At 50.1% G+C, this 18721-nt stretch overlaps 1 long non-coding RNA gene across 2 annotated transcripts in view; it reads right to left on the bottom strand.

Annotated features, from left to right (window-relative positions):
- LOC139049561 (uncharacterized) overlaps positions 1-18721 on the bottom strand; it is a 34156-nt gene extending 15435 nt beyond the window's left edge. For both annotated transcript variants that reach the window (XR_011508402.1, XR_011508401.1), the window contains exons 1-2: positions 18515-18721; positions 7174-7446 (exon numbers count right to left, since the gene is read on the bottom strand). This is a non-coding gene — a long non-coding RNA (uncharacterized lncRNA). The remainder of the gene's footprint in view (positions 1-7173; positions 7447-18514) is intronic.

Below are 18721 nucleotides of genomic sequence, written 5' to 3'. Positions count from 1 at the left end.
GTTTGGCGTTTGCAACCGAACGTAAAAGCATTACGTACGTAAAGAAATAGCGTCGTCCTCACTGCGCATACTCGGAACGTTACTGGGTTTCTGCGGTTTACGCGCGCTATGATAACATGTGTCATTTGGCGAGTTTAACGTCCGTAATGTTTACAGACGCGAAGAAATCGCGTTGTCGAACATGGCGGCACCCATGGCTCCCGCTTCAGCGTGAATTCTCGTGATGGCTACGCTCTCTCGCGTTGATCGCCAGTAACTATTGCAATGAGCTTTCGCTCTCTCTAAACTCACCTGAAAGGTTAGTTATGAGCGCATAGCACGTACATTTTCTGAGATCGTTCGGCGATTCTGGCGCCCGCACGCCTAACGAGACGCGTCCAAATAGCAACAGCAGGATGGTTGCTATGGGCCATCTTGGCTTGGATACGTTTGGCAGGAGGCACCAGACGGCGCCCTGTTAGCCCTGTTTTATAACTTTTTCTTTACGTTTTTGATTACGTAAACTAAAAGACTTGAAAGGACACGCACCGTAACGTCCCGCAAAGGTGCTTACGTGTACCGTACGTAAGGTGACAAACGCTATTCTAAAACTGTCTTACTTACATCGCATATGCAGCACAGCGGAACTGGAATGGAAGCTTTGATGCATAGCGCCAACTATACAGCCATTGAACAGCTAGGACTAGGGAGACAACCGTGTCAATGGCTAATGATGCCTTGTCTTCAGAAACACAGACTTTGCTTGAAGAAAGAACGTCAGCTATTGTTCCGTATAAACCTTCAAGATGTTTTCGCGTGCACCATTATTCCAGTAACGCCCTTGCCACAAAAACATGTCGAGTAGCTTTGAAGACTAAGCACAGCGTCGATTTTTGTACAAGCCTATTCGTTGCGTATAACGGAAACAGCGCACAAAATGCTCACAATGAGAGAGAGAGAGAAAAAAAAGAAAACAGCGCTTCAGGATTGTCGTATGTGGACACACGAGCAGAGCAGTGTGGATCACTCTTGTCGCCGTTATAGCGCTGGTTACTACGCCAGTTTTAATGCCTTGTTGAACGTATTATTGTTTTTTCAGGCGAAATACGTACACCGTGTGCGTATGCAGGTGTACATTTTGTCCCTTTGTAGCATATTACATAATTCTAGGAACACGCTTTCTGAAGCGACGACAGTCCACGCCAGCGACACGGAGAGCCACCTGTGCATAACCATAAAGGTGAGGATTTATGACCGCCATATCGACAACCAGCCTTAAGAAGAGTGAGTTCCGAAACCATGTGCTGCATTGAATTAGGGCAGTGAAGCTTGCACACCATAGTTTTAGCGCGTGGTAACGAACCACAGGCGATAATGCACAAGCCGGAGTTCTCTACGACGGAGTCCGCTGTGACAGAAAGTAGAGCTTTGGGAGATGTTAAGCCCGAAACCTATTTGGCTTTTGTGTTTCCTCGGTAAGTGCCTGCGCAAACTCGCTCTCAATTTTTGTAAACTTGTTCGTATACGCATAACTTACGCATCGGTTCTTCACAAGCCGGTTTCGTGCTACATGTGCTTGCCACTTGTACAAGTCCACAGCCCAAGAGGCCCACTGGTGTATTTCACACAAAATTATTATGGTGTTTTACGTGCCAAAACCCCGATCTGTTTATGAGGCTCACAGTAGTGGGGGACTCCGGCTTTTTGGACCACCTGGGCTTTCTTAAAGTGCACCTATGTCTGCGTGGACGAGTGTTTTCACATTCGCCCCCATCTATTAAATGCAAGCCCACAGCATGATAGATCGTTTTGTGCGCTGATATCCAAGGCCCGTGAAAGGATCGAGTATCCGTTTCCGACCTGATACGCTTCGATAACTCGGGTGGAGGCGCTGTTCGGGCTCTCGTTATGCTGTGCTTACATAATACAGTAAAAATTATTTAACGGTTGCGTCATTGAAATACGCTGGCGCTAGTAGTTCTGGGAATTCCGGTTTTGTGTGCGTTGCGTGTCATATCACGTGTGGAAAGACACAGATGAAAGAGGCTATTTATAAGCTATTTACACTGGAGCTAGACCACCAGGCCGACACTCGCTCGCGCCAAGGGCAAAGACCCACTTCGTTGTCGTCCTCGCGGCGGCTCGTCCCTTGAGCATCGCTCGATGATATCGCAATACTACCCCCGGCGGCAAAAGCGCCATCACAGTGCTGTTAAATATCCAAAGCGCGTGGAGAGTTGTAGGGCTTGAGTCGGGCGACGTGGACAATGTCACTGGTTGTCACAGCGGAGGACGTAGTGGGCATGGATAGATCGATTTCATAGGTGACATCGGTCACTTGGCGGAGTACGCGATATGGGCCTGTGTAGCAGGAAAGCAGTTTTTCACAAAGGCCAACTTTGCGCGATGATGAAAGCAACACGAAGGTGGTGCCGGGCACAAAATGGACATCACGGTGACGGAGGTCGTAGCGTTGCTTTTGTTTGCCTTGAGAGACTTCTAGACGAGCGCGCGCAAGTTTGCGAGCATGGTCAGCATGGGCGATAGCATCACGGGCATAAGCGCTAGTTGAAGCTGTGGTGGACGGAAGCACGGTGTCCAGTGGTAGCGTCGGTTCACGGCCATACAAGAGGTAAAAAGGCGAAAAGCCAGCAATTTCGAGACGGGAAGAGTTGTACGCAAAAGTAATGTAAGGTAGAGCCTGGTCCCAGTCACGGTGGTCATCTGAAACGTATTTGGATAGCATGCCTAAGGGTGCGGTTCAAACGCTCAGTGAGGCCGTTCGTTTGAGGGTGGTAGGAGGTGGTAAATTTATGCTGTATTAAGCAGGCCCGCATGATGTCGTCAATGACTTTGGCTACGAATGTACGGCCACGGTCTGTTAGCAATTGACGTGGAGCACCATGAATCAAAATGATATCATGCAGGAGGAAGTCCGCAACATCAGTTGCGCAACTGGTCGGAAAAGCACGGGTTACGGCGTAGCGGGTCGCGTAGTCCGCCGCAACTGCAACCCACTTATTTCCTGATGTAGATTCCGGAAATGGGCCGAGAAGGTCTAAGCCGACACGATGGAAGGGCTCGGCAGGGATGTCGAGCGGCTGCAGGTAACCAGCGGGGAGCTGGGAAGGCTTCTTGCGTCGTTGGCAAAGTTCACAAGCAGCGACGTAACGTCGTACGGAACGGGCAAGGCCCGGCAAGAAAAAAGAAACGGCGACGTACACGGTCATAGGTTCGAGATACGCCGAGGTGTCCTGCCGTTGGTGCGTCGTGAAGCTCTTTAGAACGGTTGAGCGGAGGTGTTTAGGTATGACGAGTAGAAACTCAGAGCCGTGCAGATGAAGGTTACGACGGTACAGAGTACCGTCGCGGAAGACGAAGAGGCGTAGAGTGGCATCCGCAGGAGAGTGTTCAAAACGGTTGATGAGTGCTCTGATGTAGGCGTAACGACGTTGCTCGTCGGCAAAATGAAACAGCTGCGATACAGAGAATACGCAAGCAGCACTGGTAGTATTTGAGGAGTCAGGGTCGTCAACAGGGTAACGTGACAAGCTGTCAGCGTCTTGGTGCAGGCGGCCGGACTTGCAGACCAAGGAATATGAAAATTCTTGTAGCCTCAAAGCCCATAGACCAAGCCGGCGTGTAGGATATTTTAGCGATGAGGGCCAGCAGAGAGCATGATGGTCAGTGACTACTGAAAAAGGGGTGACCGTAAAGGTAAGGAGGGAACTTCGCAGCCACCCAGACTACAGCAAGGCATTCTCGTTCCGTAATGTAGTAGTTGCGCTCCAATGGTGTGAGGAGGCGGCTCGCATAAGCAATAACGCGATCCTGGCCACGCTGGCCGCTGGCATCTGTACGCAATTATGTAGGGGCATCAGGGTCGAATTGGGTGAGAATGGGTGGTGAGGAGAGAAGAGTGACGACGCGAGAGAAGGTGGCGGCTTCTGCAGTACCCAACGAGAATTGTAGCCTTTATTCAAAATATTAGTGAAGGGGTCTAGCAATTGCCGCAAAATCTTGAACAAAACGACGAAAGCACGAGCATAGCCCTACAAAACTTCGAACGTCTGCGGCTGTCTTCAGAACCGGAAAGTCTCGGACAGGGCGAGTTTTGTCGGGATCAGGCGGTACTCCGGAAGCTTCAACAAAGTGGCCCAGAGCAGTAATTTGGCGGCGACCGAAATGACATTTGGACGAGTTAAGCTGCAGCTTCGCCTTTCGAAATACATCAAGTATAGCTGTTAGACGCTGAAGATGTGAGTATCGAACGCGGGCGAGAAGACGATGACGTCGTCGAGGTAGCAGAGGCATGTGGACCATTTGAAACCTCTGAGCAAGGAGTCCATCTATACGCTCAAAGGTGGCAGGGCCGTTGCATAATCCAAACGGCATTACTTTAAATTGGTATAGGCCATCAGGTGTGATGAACGCGGCTTTTTCTCTGTCCATACCGTCAACAGCAATCTGCCAGTATCCAGAACGAAGATCGATAGAAGAGAAATAGCTGGAACCGTGCAGGCAGTCAAGGGCGTCGTCTATACGTGGGAACGGGTAGACGTCCTTCTTAGTAATGTTGTTCAGATGACAGTAGTCTACACAGAAGCGCCACGTGCCATCCTTCTTAACCAACACTACAGGTGACGCCCAGGGACTCGACGAAGGCTCAATGATGTTTTTATCTATCATTTTGTTCACTTTGAATTACTCGGCGTTCCGATGCAGAAACTAGATACGGTCGTCGGTGAATAGGCGTAGCATCGCCAGTAAGAATCCGATGCTTGACCGCGAGCGTCTGGCCTAAAGGGCGATCGTCGAAGTCGAAAATATCTCGGTAGGACGATAATACTTGGTAAAGGTCTTCAGCCTGCGCAGAAGACAGGTCCGTCGCACCCATTTTCTGTATCTTGGGATCGGCGGCCGAGGCTGGAACGTTGGGCCTGCTGAGCTCGCGAGAAGCATCGGTCGATAAAGTTGCCACGTGATGGTCACCGAGACAATCAACGTTGGCAAGGAACCTTGCGGTAGAATTTGCTCTGCCAATCCAAAGTTACAGATAGGCAAGAAATTGCGGTTCGCAGTAACAATAAGTATACTGTGAAGCACGGTAACTTCATACTGCAGTGGATTGTCGGGCAGAGGAGTGACGAGGTACTCGCCATCAGGGACTGGTGGGGAAGACAAGAGTTCAATATAGGCTATTGATTTTGGCGGCAGGCGAATAAAGCCAGTGGGGCGTAGGCGGCACTGGGGTGCGTCAGAAGGTTCTGCGAGAAATGGCAACTCAAGGCGAAGGGTACTGGCAGAGCAGTCAATAAGAGCAGAATGCGCGGAGAGAAAATCGAGGCCGAGGGTGAGGTCGTGGGGGCAATGAGCAATCACGGTGAAGAGGACAGGATTGTGGTGGCCGGCGATGCTAACACGTGCCGCACACACGCCGATGATAGGCACAGTACCGCCATCCGCAACGCGGACGACGCGGGCCGACGCTGGAGTGAGGAGCTTGTTCAGGCGTCGTCGGAAGGCAGCACTCGTAATAGAAAGATGTGCTCCTGTATCGATGAGTGCCATGACAGGATAGCCATCAACGTCAACGTCAAGAAGGTTTTGGTTCGTAGGTAATGTGAGCAGAGGATTTGAGGGCAGGGTGGATAACGCAGCTTCACCTCCAGGAGCTGCAGTGCCTAGTTTTCCGGCTCGGTCCGGTAAGCGATAGGCGGCGAAGAGAAACGGCGGGGTTGGGGCGAACGAGACTGATGGCGTCGAGGTGAGGGCGAGCGGCTGTAGCGAAGGTTCGGAGCAGGGGCATCAGCGACAGTGGGTTCACAGCGGGTGGTATAGGGAACAGAAGGTCCAAAGGTGCGGGAATAAGCGCCGGCGTATGTCCGAGGAGGTGGTGGCCATCGGTTGTGACAGTGACGAGCGACGTGGCCGATGCGACAGCAGTGGAAGCAGATCTGCCTGTCATCAAGGGTATGCCGTTCGGACGGGTTGCGGCGAGATGCGGCAGAAAAGGACTGCCGGTGACGAGGAGGGCTGCTAGAGAACTGGGGAACCGTGGGTGGGGACGATAAATACACGGAGTTTAGACCCATGTTCTCAAATTCCTGTCTGACGACGGCCTGAATCATCGAAATCCTTGTTGCTGGTGGATCGGCAGGCGCCGCGGAGAAAGCTGGCGAACGGACGGCCTTGAGCTCGCGGCGAACAGTAAGGGGGACATCGCCACAGGGAGTGGTCTGACGCGGTCGACACTCACATGTCGACGTAGCAGCAGTATTGGGCAGCCGCGTGATGTGGTGTGATATGGCGGCTCTTCGCTTGCTCAAGGCGACGGCATTCTTTGATGATCGCGTCGATAGTCGAGACGTGGCCGAAAACAAGGCATCTTCGGCGATGCCTTTTAGCACATGCGACACTTTATCTGCTTCAGACATAGTATCGTCAGCTTTGTGGCATGGAAGCAAGACGTCGAAGATGTATGAAACGTACGGCTCTGTAGATGTCTGAACACGAGACGGAAGAGCCTTTCTCGCGGCAGCCTTGCGCCCAATGGGGTCGCCGAACAGTTTCTTGAGCTTTTCTTTGAAACTGTCCCAACTAGTTATCTCGTCGTCATGCGTTTGGTGCCACAGGCGTGGGGTGCCGCCGAGATAAAAGATGACATTGTCGAGCATAATCGTTGGGTCCCACCTGTTATTAGCACTGGTGTGTTCATGGAGCTTGATCCATTCGTCAACGTCCTCGCCCTCCAGGTCAGAGAACTCACTAGGGTCGCGTTGTTGGGCAACCGTGGTAATTGGAGCAGTCGGACAAGCCGAAGCCATTGCAGAGGCGGTCTTGTCACCGGGAGGCATGGTGACAAGCTCGATGTACCGACCACTCCGGAGTTCCGTGGTGAAGACGGGGGTCGCTAACCTCCACCAGAATGTTACGTGTGGAAAGACACAGATGAAAGAGGCTATTTACAGGCTATTTACACTGGAGCCAGACCGCCAGGCCGGCACTCGCTCGCGCCAAGGGCACAGACCCACTTCGTCGTCGTTCTCGCGGCGGCTCGGCCCTTGAGCATCGCTCGATGATATCGTAAAAATATGAATGCTACAGCTATGTCTGACTGCGTAGTATTTTAGGTGAAACTGCAAATTTCTGATTTTAGACACCTGTTCTAGAAGCAAAATGAAAGTGGCATACCTGCTTTTGACAAGTTCAGCAAAGTCCACGTCTTACGAATGAAGTCGCGTCGATGACTGTGGTCCTTGAACTTCTTATTCGTTTCGTGGCTCTTTATTGACTGATGCGGGGTTGTCGATGCGGAAAGTCGCTATTGGTGAAATAGTACGGCTGCAGGGGTCGGGCTGTGATCCTCTCTGGCCATGTCTTGGGGAAGTCGATGGCTACCGGCTTGAAGTGGAGTCTGCCGTCTGCTGCTGGGTGAAGAGTTTGCGACGAAGACTCTAGCAGTGCCTGCACGACGTGAAAAAGCCCTTCCGTTTGAATATAAATTAAAAAAAGTAAACGTTCAACCATAGCATGGTCTGATTCACTTACTGTCAAGTGTTTTCCACACGAAAAAATAAGAATGTGCAATTTAGCTATGGATGAAACTGTGAATGTGGCGTTCCGAATGAAATGGCACTTACAGAATGACGGCATATCGACACATGCACTTGTCCATCTTCTTCCGGTGACCGCTTTTCAGCCGCTACCAAACGTTGAACGTTATCGCTCGGCGGAGGACGCGCCTCCATTTATCGAAAGTTTTTTTAATGGTATCAGCGGTTCTATTCGTTGTCTGTTGTCATGGCACGTTGTCTGACGAGATTGTACGCGCGACCCGATTTCTGCAGTGCGGTATACAAGGTATACGCATGCACCAGCGATTATGCTGGCACGCTTAGCACGCTGATCAGATTTCGACGATCGCCGACTGTGCTCGCCGCTATCGTTTACTTTGAATGTCACTTTCTGTTGTAGGATCAGATCCGTCCAATAAAGGGTTAGTTTCATGATTCACAGTTTTCGCTCCGATGTTGTTCACCGTTACTAGAACGTCGCATCTGGTAGAGGCGCTTTGCGTTAATGTACAAGGCTTTGCGTTAATGTACAAGGCTTTGCGTTAATGTACAAGGGAATGTACAAGGAAAGGAAACATGCCAGCGCGTGGCCTGTGCTCTGCGGAGGCTGCTTAGAGTGCCATCAACAGGGAACAAAGGGAAGCACGTACGTTTGTAGCACTATCTACTGGCGGCCAGAATAAGCAGACACGGCTGATAGGCAAGCGGCTGTGGACTGCCTCCCACGCCAGGTGGATGCGCAACAGGCGGGGCCTGCAACGCAGCGTTTGCTGGTATCAAACCGCACTTGGTACGCTAGCACCTTGGAAAGATGGAAGGATCAACATATGCCCACTAGGTAATAGGCACTCCCAGCGTATTTTAATGCGTAAGCATTCTTTGGCGAGTTTCGTACCAAGATGGGTCCGCCACCCGAAATTTGTGATACCTTGTATCTGGCCAAAAATTTGTGATGTGCGATGTTACGACATTTAATAGCTATAAAACTAATAGTAGTGTAAATGTAGATGATTGGTAGCTTTATCAGTGATGAGGAACAATTAAAAAAGATTGATTAGAGAGTATAACCATACAGATACATAGGGTCCACAGAAAATCCATGGGGAAGCCTATAGCTGGGGTGGGCCAACTTGAAATTTGGGTGTGGGCCAACATAAATTTGGGAGTGCGCCAAATTAAATTGGGGGTGGACCAACTTGAAGTTTGAAGGTGGGCCAACATAGAATTCGGGGTGGGACAACTTGAAATCTGGGTGTAGGCCAACATAAATTTGCGGGTGGACCAATTTAAGTTTCTTGGTGGGCCACCAGCTTAAAATTTTGGGGTGGGCCAACCTAAATTTGGGGGTAGGCTTATGCACGCTTTGACAACTCCAGTAGAGTTTCTGCGTACTTTTTTGCAATACGGAGCCCTGGCTACATCCCCTCATAGCATGAATAAACGTCATGTGATTCAAAGCGGTTTCGGAAAGAAGTGCACTCAAGAGAAACGTAAGCTTAGGTAAATAAACGTAATTATGTTGTTACTAATTGTTCAGGCTTAGTTATTTCTATATTGACGACGTTTGCTGAATTACTTATTTAATCTTAGTTAAAATTACGACGACGACGTTTATACATGTAATTGTTAATTAATATTACTTAAGTGTAACTAATATCAAGGTAACCTTAATCCTTGATTAGGCTCCGTTGATCTAAAGTTAGTAACTTTTGATTAGCCTAATATTTTAACATTAATTGATTTTAATTAGCCGCAATATTCCTAGTTACCCTCTATTAATCGCCTTTAGACTTGACTAATCTTATCCTAACTAATTTTATTAGTATTTCCAACCTTACTTATACTTATGCCTCTCAGTACTCACTATATATAGTCAAAATCATCGATCTCATTCGTCATACGTAGTTTTAAGGTATTCTCATATACACCTCCATAGCACCTCAGGTGTATCTATGCATGCAATGCATCCTGTCACGCGTTACAGATAGAAAACTGGACGAACGGACTGACGGACGGACAATGTTCCGAGGGAAGAAGGCCTAGAATGCTTACGCATTAATATGGGTACCCCAGGAGTGCCTAATAACAACCGGGCGTATGTTGACGCTTCCACGTTTCCAGTGCACTTGCGTATACAACGCGGTTTGCTAGCAGCAGTCATTGAGGTAGAGGCCCCGCTCCTCGCCCAACAGACATACGAGGAGGGGGGGGGGATTCCAGCTGATTCCAGCAGGCGCTTGCTTATCAGCGACGGCTGGTTATTCTGGCAGCCAGCAGATGACGCCACAAGTAGATGTGCTTCTCCTTGTTGCCACGTGCTGGCGCTCTAAGCAGCCTTCACAGAGCACTTTCATAAAGGACCACCCTGTACCGGACGCGCCCGCAACGCCGTGAAACAGGCCCGAACACCGAAGAGAATACCAACTTTGCCCCAGACCATATTGGTCCCCGGAGGAAGAACTTGTTCCTTAGATTACCGATAAGTGCCACGATAGTAGACACGATGGCGGCTTCGGTGGCACTTACACCGAACGTGTTGCAGCAGCTCAGTGAGCCACCGACCTTCCTCGGATCTTCATTCAAAACCTGGAAAGCTGGCTGGAGACTTACGAAAGGGTCACCGCCTTCAAGAACTCCAACTACGACGACAGGCTGCGTCATGTAGAGTTCTTCTTGGAAGACGCCGCCAGGACGTGGTTCGAGAATCGCAAGTCAACCCTGGCAGCGCGGGACTTCTTGCGCAGCACCCTCTTGAACACCTTGACGAACGTCGCACACAATGAGAGGGTTGAAGCGATAACTGGAATCATGCGTGCCGCTCCCAAACGAGAACATTGCTATCTATACGAAAGAGATGGTCCACCTGTTCCGCCACGCTGACCTGGACATATCAGAGGACGAGGAAGCGCGGTTCCTCATGCGTGGCGTGAAGCAAGAGCTTTTCCCCGGATTAATTCACATTCTCCCAAGACCATCACAGAATTTTTAAGGGAAGCCACGGCCATGGTGAAGACGCTAGAAATGCGTACTGGGCAATATAACCGTCAAGTGCTTTCGTTGAAGAGCGAAATACAACCACTAGTCTGCTACGAACTCCAAGAGATAATCAGATCCGTTGTACATGAAGAACTGCGCAGTATGCTCCCTTCAACGCAGACTCAGCAGGAAGCGATGACCTAAGCCGCACTAGACCTTCATAGCCAGCCGTCACCCACCTTTTCCGCACACGCGCCGGGACCCAGAAACAGCGCAGTTCCGTAGGCTGCCACCGCAGCCACGAGGTGGCCCTTCTGCCTCCCGCCCAGCGCAGCTACCGAAGAAAAATCGATGTATTGTGCTCTAGGACGCCGTGCTGTTTGTTATCACTGCGGAGAAGCCGGCTATGTCTACCATCGATGCCCGTAGAGCCACATGGCTTTACGAGGGTTCGTCGTGTATGTGCCGCGCCCACAGCAATGTCAGCGGCCTCGTGATATTGCCGACTACCTCGCCGCAACTCAGTGGTGCCGTCGACGACGGTCCCGTTCGCCGTCACCAAGCCACTACTTGTTGCCGCCGCGCCAAACGTACACCTGCGCAACCTGTGGGTGGGCCCGTAGCCCCTTTACCGGAAAACGAAAAGCATCAACCTAAGGAGGTGGAGTTGCTGTACGTCGAAATGCCGAAGACAATCCGCCGACGTCGACAACGTAGCATCGACGTGCCGCCATCCCTACAAAGCTTCGAAGCAAAGAATACGCGAACCAAGGAAGACCTGACGACGCGACGTACCAGACATTCACTGCAATGTAACGCCAAGAACTACCGGCCTTGATGTTCTGGTGGGCGATCACGACGTCACTACTTTCGGCTGTACAGCAGCCGACTGCTTTGTCGTCAGTGCACCCTTCCTTGGCCGACAAGATGATGAAATTCATGAGTGCCTCCGGCCATCTGGAGGACCTGTAATAACGCTGACCGGAATCTGCATAAAAAGAGTTACAGTTCATGACCGGACCTACCCTGCGACCGTCGTTGTCCGGCTACAATGCTGACGGGACGTAATTCTCGGCATGTATACTTCCCGAGTCAACAGGGTGCAGTCATCGACCTAAAAGTGATACCTCTGTCGACAAATCAAGCGATACCACTGAAGGGGTATCGTATGAAGGGGACTCACTAATCGTGCCCTAGGTGTAGTTGGAGACCGAATCAGTACCGCGCCGCGCCAACATGATTTCCGTCGCCGCAGAAGCAGCCGGAGGCATGAAAGCCATCGTCGAGAACGACGAACAGCTGCTGGACGATTGTTAATTGCAAATGGTAACGCACAGTTACGCCGAGAAAAAGCGCAAGTATTGGTGACGAAGTTCAGCCATCAACATAAACACCTGAATATTGGCACAAAGATCGCATACCTGGAAGAAGTTACAGCAGTCAGTGATGCACTTGTTCTCCTTTGAATTTTCCCGAATATATAAAGCGGGTGCGTGGTGTTGAACCACTCCTTAATATTGATAAATCTCTTCCCTGTTATAAGCAAGAACAGCTCAATGGTATCGCCCATCTATGAAAGGCCTACTTCTCGTCGTCATCAAGCATCCGACAAACATCAGTTGCTAAGGATTGCATAATGACCAGAAAATGTCGTCCACCACACCGCCACAGCCGTTACCCGGTTTCCACGCGCACATATGAAGCTATGTAAGTAACAAAGTGACGAAATTCTCCACGACGACATCATTCAGCTGTAGAAAAGTCTGTGGGCGTATCCTGGAGTCATCGCGAAGGAGAAGGATAGAATTCTGCATTTCTGCATTGATTAGCGCAGCCAGAACAAAATCACGAAGGACGTATACGCCTTCCCTGTGAAGGATGGCTCGAAAAAATGACTAACGGATGTGAAACTATCTTTACCGAGAGGAACGAAGGCTTTGGAATTTTCAGTGACATTTAATAAACGAATGAGCGAGGTCAAATTGACCGCGTCAGAGAAACACTAGAAAAACCTTTAATTACTACACACTTGATGAATAGAACTTAAATCCCAGGGAATCAACCACTAAAGCCTCACAGAACTATATAGTCACACGTCGCGATAAGTAATGTTTGTAAATGTTCACGCTCTGGACATCGATGTGCTGTCGGTGGGTCGGTAGGTTCCGCTTCACGATGGCGCCAGGGATGAGCATTGTATGGTCGGACAGCTCATAGGAGGCGTAGGAATCGGCAGCAGGGCAGGTCTGGCACAGTCTGGCCCCGAAAAACCAACGGAGGGCACAGGGCTGGAATTTGTACCGATACAAGTGCAGTGGACCATGGACGGCTGAAGAATCGCCAGGTAACTGGAGTAGCCAGCTGGCTTCGGGACGAGAAGCCGACCAGCTCTTGCTGCCTGGCACTACTCGCTTCTGATGGTGACGATGATGCCTCAATTCTGTGCTGTGCCATCAGCTTCTCCAGGCACTTCTTTATTCTTTTTCTCGTTCCTCGCGTGTTAAATTGCTATTGGTCAAATTTGTTCGTTTGTAATTTCTGGTCTTATTTTCCTACATCCTCCGTTCGCCACATGCCAGCATCATTGCCTCTTCGTCGTCTTCTTCGTGCTCGCGTCGTTTCGTAGAAGCCCAGCACAGCACCACGGACACCCTTACCACAATTGATTACCGTGAACGATATGAAAAGTCCCTCCCACCCCCCTGTGAAAGTTAATGAAACGTCTCCTAAATGGGCTTAAGGCCGGAAACAAATATTTCCGCACAAAGAAATAAATGAACTAATTCACTTAACTCTACATTGAGATACAAATAGTTGCACAAGGGCAATAAGTCAGTCCATAACGGTCAACAAGCAAGAACTGTACTATATTATCTGTCATATGCTTCGTGCCTATGGTTACAACTTATCATGTAATCAGCATCAGTGTTTTATCAACCTATGATTTTGCCTGGTCCAAAAAAAAAAAACTTCCTGGGTCAGTCTTGGTAGAAGGGCTTAATTTATGGTGCCCAATACGGGCCAGTTCAGGCCGTGAGCGGCGGCGCTGCGATTGAAGAATACCGTGTGGCACGCCTTCATGTCCAGTGCGTGATTACGTCACATGATCCCACAGGCTCCCAAATAGTCTTGGAAAAGCTTCTTGCTAACTCCTCATCGTCGCATTGGAGTCCAAACCAAAACACGGTGGAAGGGCGGGTACACGACGTAACGTCGTCAAAGGTGGTTGTGTAGGCTTTCGATCCTCCACTGGTTCTTGATCCGCAGGCGGGCTAGCTGTCGAGCGTCTTGGACGCGGTGAAGAAAGGCGGCGACTTCCAGATACACTTCCTCGGTGACGTGTGGCAGCATGGCGTCGAGTCATGGTCGAGTTCCTGCCGTAAACCAGCTTGTACGGCTCGATCTGCGCTGTTTCTTGCACCGCCATGTTGCACCACGGGAGGATGCCCCCCCCCCCCCCCCCACCCTTATTGTGTTCGACGTCGACATACATCGCTAACATGTCGGTGAGCGTCTTGTTCAGACGTTCATTAGGCCATTCGTCTGCGCGTGCTGGCAGTTGTCCTCCTCTTCCTTGTCTGACTGTACTGCAGAATAGCTTGGATGAGCTCCATTGTAAAGGTCGTTTCTCTGTCGGTTTCCGCTGCACTACTTTTGGGCAGGGCTTTCGTTTTGGCGTAGCTCGTAAGGTAGTTGGTGGCCATGAAGAGCGACTTGTTTACATATATTGATGTCGCTAAGGGTCCCAACAAATTCACCACAATCTGCTAAAATTGTCCACCAGGACGCTTGATCGGCTGCAGTAAACGTAAAAAAGTGATGGCCTTGAAGGTAGTGCCATGCGCCGCTGCCAGTCAATGGGTGTCGTGACGTTGCGGTCGACGTCAGTGGTCACGAGTGGACAATAGTACTTCTCTTGTATTCTTGTGAGCGTACAGGAAAACCCAAGGTGCCCACTTCTGACCGGAGTATTGCTGGCACAATGCGAAGGTAATTTGCGCAGATTAGGGGGATGTTCTTTTTACGAGGTCGTCGTTGCGCAAGCAAAACGAAGACAACCCACGGCAAGATACCCTAAGGACAACGTCGGCATTGCCTTCTAAGTGGTACACAAAACTTCATAACGCCGCATCTGCTCGTTGCTGTTCGGTGGTATGTTTTACCTGTTACTGTTTCTAGGAAGGCGTTGTCGAGTTCGCCTTGTGGTTGCGGGACAATAGGGGTGCGCGACAGGCAGTCGGCATCAGAATGCTTCCTCCCGGACGTACGCACCATGGTGATGTCAAATTTCTAGAGTCGGAGACTCCATCGCGCTAGTTGACCTGATAGATCCTTTAAACTTGCCAGCCAACGCAAGCGTGGTGGTCGCTTACCACTTTGAAGCGTCTGCCGTATATGAAAGGCCTAAATTTCGCCGTAGCCCAAATGACTGCAAGGCACTCTTTCCGTCGTAGAATAATTCGCTTCCGCTTTTGGCAGTGGCCGGCTAGTGTAAGCTACTATGATTTCAACTCCGTCATTTCTATGAATTAACATGTCACCGAGGCCTACGCTACTTACGTCGGTGTTGATTTCCCTCTCGGCGTCTTCGTCGAAGTGTGAAACGACTGGTGGTGACTACAGCCGTCGTTCGAGCTCCTAAAAAGCGTCGTCTTTCAAAATAAATCGGCAACCGCACCTCCATCACTTGCTGCTCTTACTTTTCGGGATAAGGGCTGCAGACGGTAGTCGAAAGGCGACGGCGACAGGTAGCGGTCTGGTGACGGCGAACTGGATAGTCGTCGAGGGCTTCACTGAGTGGCGGCAAGATAGTGGGCGATATCGTGAGGGCATTGGTTTTGCTGAGGGCTTGGAGTGTTCACGGCGAACCCTCGAAGTCGAATTTCACTGCATGGGTTCCAGCGACCCTCGTAGTCCCATTTCACGGTATGGGCACCAGCGATAAACGTGACCCGCTTCTGCGCAGTGATAGCAGAGCGGATGGTGGTCGGCTTGCGCGCCTAGTGTCGACCTTCCTTGGAAGGCTACGCTGTGCCACAGTACGGCTTTGTGGCAGCGGCGTGGCCGCGAAGGGGCACCATGGCGGCGGCCGATGGGGGATTATGTCATCGCGACTGGCTGGAGTTGCGCCGATTGCGAGTGCAACTGAGGAGCTTAAGTGGTCGCTGTAGCTCCCTCTGGACCCCTTCAGGGACCGAGGGCGCCTGTGGTTGCTACGAAGGCAAGATGTTGCGCAGTTCTTCACGCACAATGGTCTTGATGGTCTCTTGGAGGTCATCGGAGCCCAGTGATTGCATGGCGCCCGGCGGCGTAGTGAGCACTTGACGGTTATATTATGTAGTACGCATTTACAAAGTTTTATCAGTCGTCGTTGCCTTTCCCAAGAACTCAGCAATGGCTTTCGGCGGGTGGCGAATCAGTTCGGCGAATTTTTTTTGCTTGACGCCCCCTATTAAGAAGCGGACTGTTTTTCTCCTGCGACATTTCTGGGTCCGCCTGCCGGAAAGACGGGTCATCTCTTCCGTGAAGATCGCGATGGTCTTGTCTTGTTGAGCAGCTGGACTCGGTTTTCTAGTGCAGTTTGGGCTCGCTCCTGGCCCACGACGCTTGTGAATGTCTGCAGGAAGCCGCTAAAGAACAGGTGCCACTTTGTTAAGATGGTTTCTCGATTCTGGAGCAACGTTCTGTCGGCGTCTTACACTGCAAAAAAGACATGGCGCAGCTTGTTGTTGCTCTTATAATTGGTAGATTTCATACCAGTGCAGCCAGCTTTCCGAGTCCTCATATGTTTATCCGTGGAACTTTGGTGGTTCCCTGGGCTGCTGCAGCACGATTGATGCTGGTGAAACTGGGACTTCCATTGTAAGTGCTTCCATGGCCGTGCACTTCCTCGTATTTTCAAGTAGAAGTCCGTAGAACGGTAGCAATCCTTGACGCCTTTGGCCATTTCTCTGGCACTTGGTAACGTTGGAGTTGTCCTCGGATGTTGGGTTGGATCGCAAATTCACGGTGGCGTTCGTTACATGAATGCACGGGCACCTCCACCAGATGGTGAAACACGACTACAAAACCCTTGTTCGTCTAAATTTATATTGAGCGAACCTGTGCTAATAAAAGCAAGTTACACTCAAAGCACAACGATAGCTGCAAACACAGCCGGTTATCGTCGAAAAATTGATCTGCCGGTGAAGCGCAATGTGCCGTGTGAGGCAATGACAATAACGTACTTGGAAATTTTGAAGAATGGCGCATAAGAACGTCTCAAGCAAACACGTCTCACTGTGTGTTCTGCGTACTATGACGAGAAACAGCAGTTGCAGACGCAAGGTAACAGGCACCAGCAACTCGCCACACTTATATTTTGCTAAACAATGAATAAATGAAACATTTTCGCCGTGAATATCACCGCTAGTTATCGTCAGTCAATGTAAACAGCACAGAACGCTTAGCTTACGATTTCCACAGTGCGTCGGATTCGCATAAGTTTTTGTCTGAGTAATTTTCTCACCAGCGCTTGCACAGACGCTTATCTCGCTAGGAATGATGTTCTGAAGAAAAAAAAACCGTTTAGGATGCAGGCCGGTTCCGTTGGAAGCTTGTCTCTTGCCTCCTTGTTTTGAATGCCTTGCGCTATGTATATACACGGGAGCCCAGCGCAACTGGCTTACCATAGTTGCTAGAAAGCATTTTTTTTGGCTACGAGGTACGGTAGCTCATTTGTTACATACCAGGAAGGCACGTGTCGCAAAAAGCATGTCCAGTAGCTTTAAAGCCTTTTGGAAAAGCCAATTCGTTGCGTACAACCGAAGCAGCGCACAAAATGCACACAGTGGGAGAAAAAGAAACAGTGCTCCAGGATTGGCGTATGTGGACACACGAGCAGTGCAGTGTGGACCACTGTTGTCGCCGTTTTAGCGCCGGCTACTGCGCTGGTTTTTTGTGCCTTGTTGAAAGTTCTAATGCTTTTTCAGGCTAAATACGCACACCGTGTCCGTATGCAGGTATAGAACTTGTACCCCTTTAGGATATACCAGAATTCTAGGAACACGCTTTCTGAAGCGACCGCAGTCCACGCCAGCGACACGGAGAGCCACCTGTGCATAACCATAAAGGTGAGGATTTATGACCGCCATATCGACAACCAGCCTTAAGAAGAGTGAGTTCCGAAACCATGTGCTGCATTGAATTAGGGCAGTGAAGCTTGCACACCATGCTTATAGCGCGTAGTAACGAACCACAGGCGATAATGCACAAGCCAGAGTTCTCTACGACGGAGTCCACCGTGACAGAAAGTAGAGCTTTGGGAGGTGTTAAGCCCGAAACCTATTTGACTTTTGTTGTTCCTCGGTAAGTGCCTGCGCAAACTCGCTCTTATTTTAGTAAACTTGTTCGTATACGGATAACTTACGCATCGGTTCTTCACAATCCAGTTTTGTGTTACATGTGTTTGCCCCTTATACAAGTTCACAGTCCAAGGGGCCTACTGGTCTATTTCACGCAAAAATGTTATGGTGTTCTAGGTGCCAAAACCACGATCTAATTATGTGGCACGAATTAAGTAGTGCAAGGACTCCGGAAATTTGGACTACCTGGGCTTTTTTAACGTGCACCCAAGTCTGCGTAGATGAGTGTTTTCTTATTTCGCCACCATCTATTAAACGCAAGCCCTCGGCATGATAGATCGTTTTGTTCGCTGATATCCAAGGCCAGTGCAAGTATCGAGAATCAGTTTCCGATCTGATACGCCTCGACAACTCGGGAGGAAGCGCTGTGCGGGCTTTCGTTTTGCTGGGCTTACGAGGAAATAATTTCACGGCTGCATTACTGAAAAATCCGGGCGGTAGTAGTTTTGGGAACACCGGCTGCGTGTGCGTTGCGTGTCATATGAATGGTGTAGTTATGTCTAACTGCGTAGTATTTTAGCTGAAACTGCAAATTTCAAAATTTGAGGCACCTGTTCTAGAAACAAAAAAATGGCGTACCTGCGTTTTGATAGGTTCAGTAGGTCGACATCTTACGACCGATGCAGGGTTGTCGATGCAGAACGTCGCTATCGGCGAAATAGTTCGGCTGTAGGGGTCGGGCTGTGATCCTCTCTGGACACGTCTTGGGGAAGTCGATGGCTACCGGCTTGAAGTGGAGTCTGCCGTCTGCTGCTGGGTGAAGAGTTTGCGACGAAGACTGTAGCA

Source organism: Dermacentor albipictus, chromosome 9 (genome assembly GCF_038994185.2).
Source record: "Dermacentor albipictus isolate Rhodes 1998 colony chromosome 9, USDA_Dalb.pri_finalv2, whole genome shotgun sequence".
Classification (NCBI taxonomy): domain Eukaryota; kingdom Metazoa; phylum Arthropoda; class Arachnida; order Ixodida; family Ixodidae; genus Dermacentor; species Dermacentor albipictus.
Note: the sequence above shows the minus strand (reverse complement) of the source record. Positions and strands in the feature narration are given on the sequence as shown.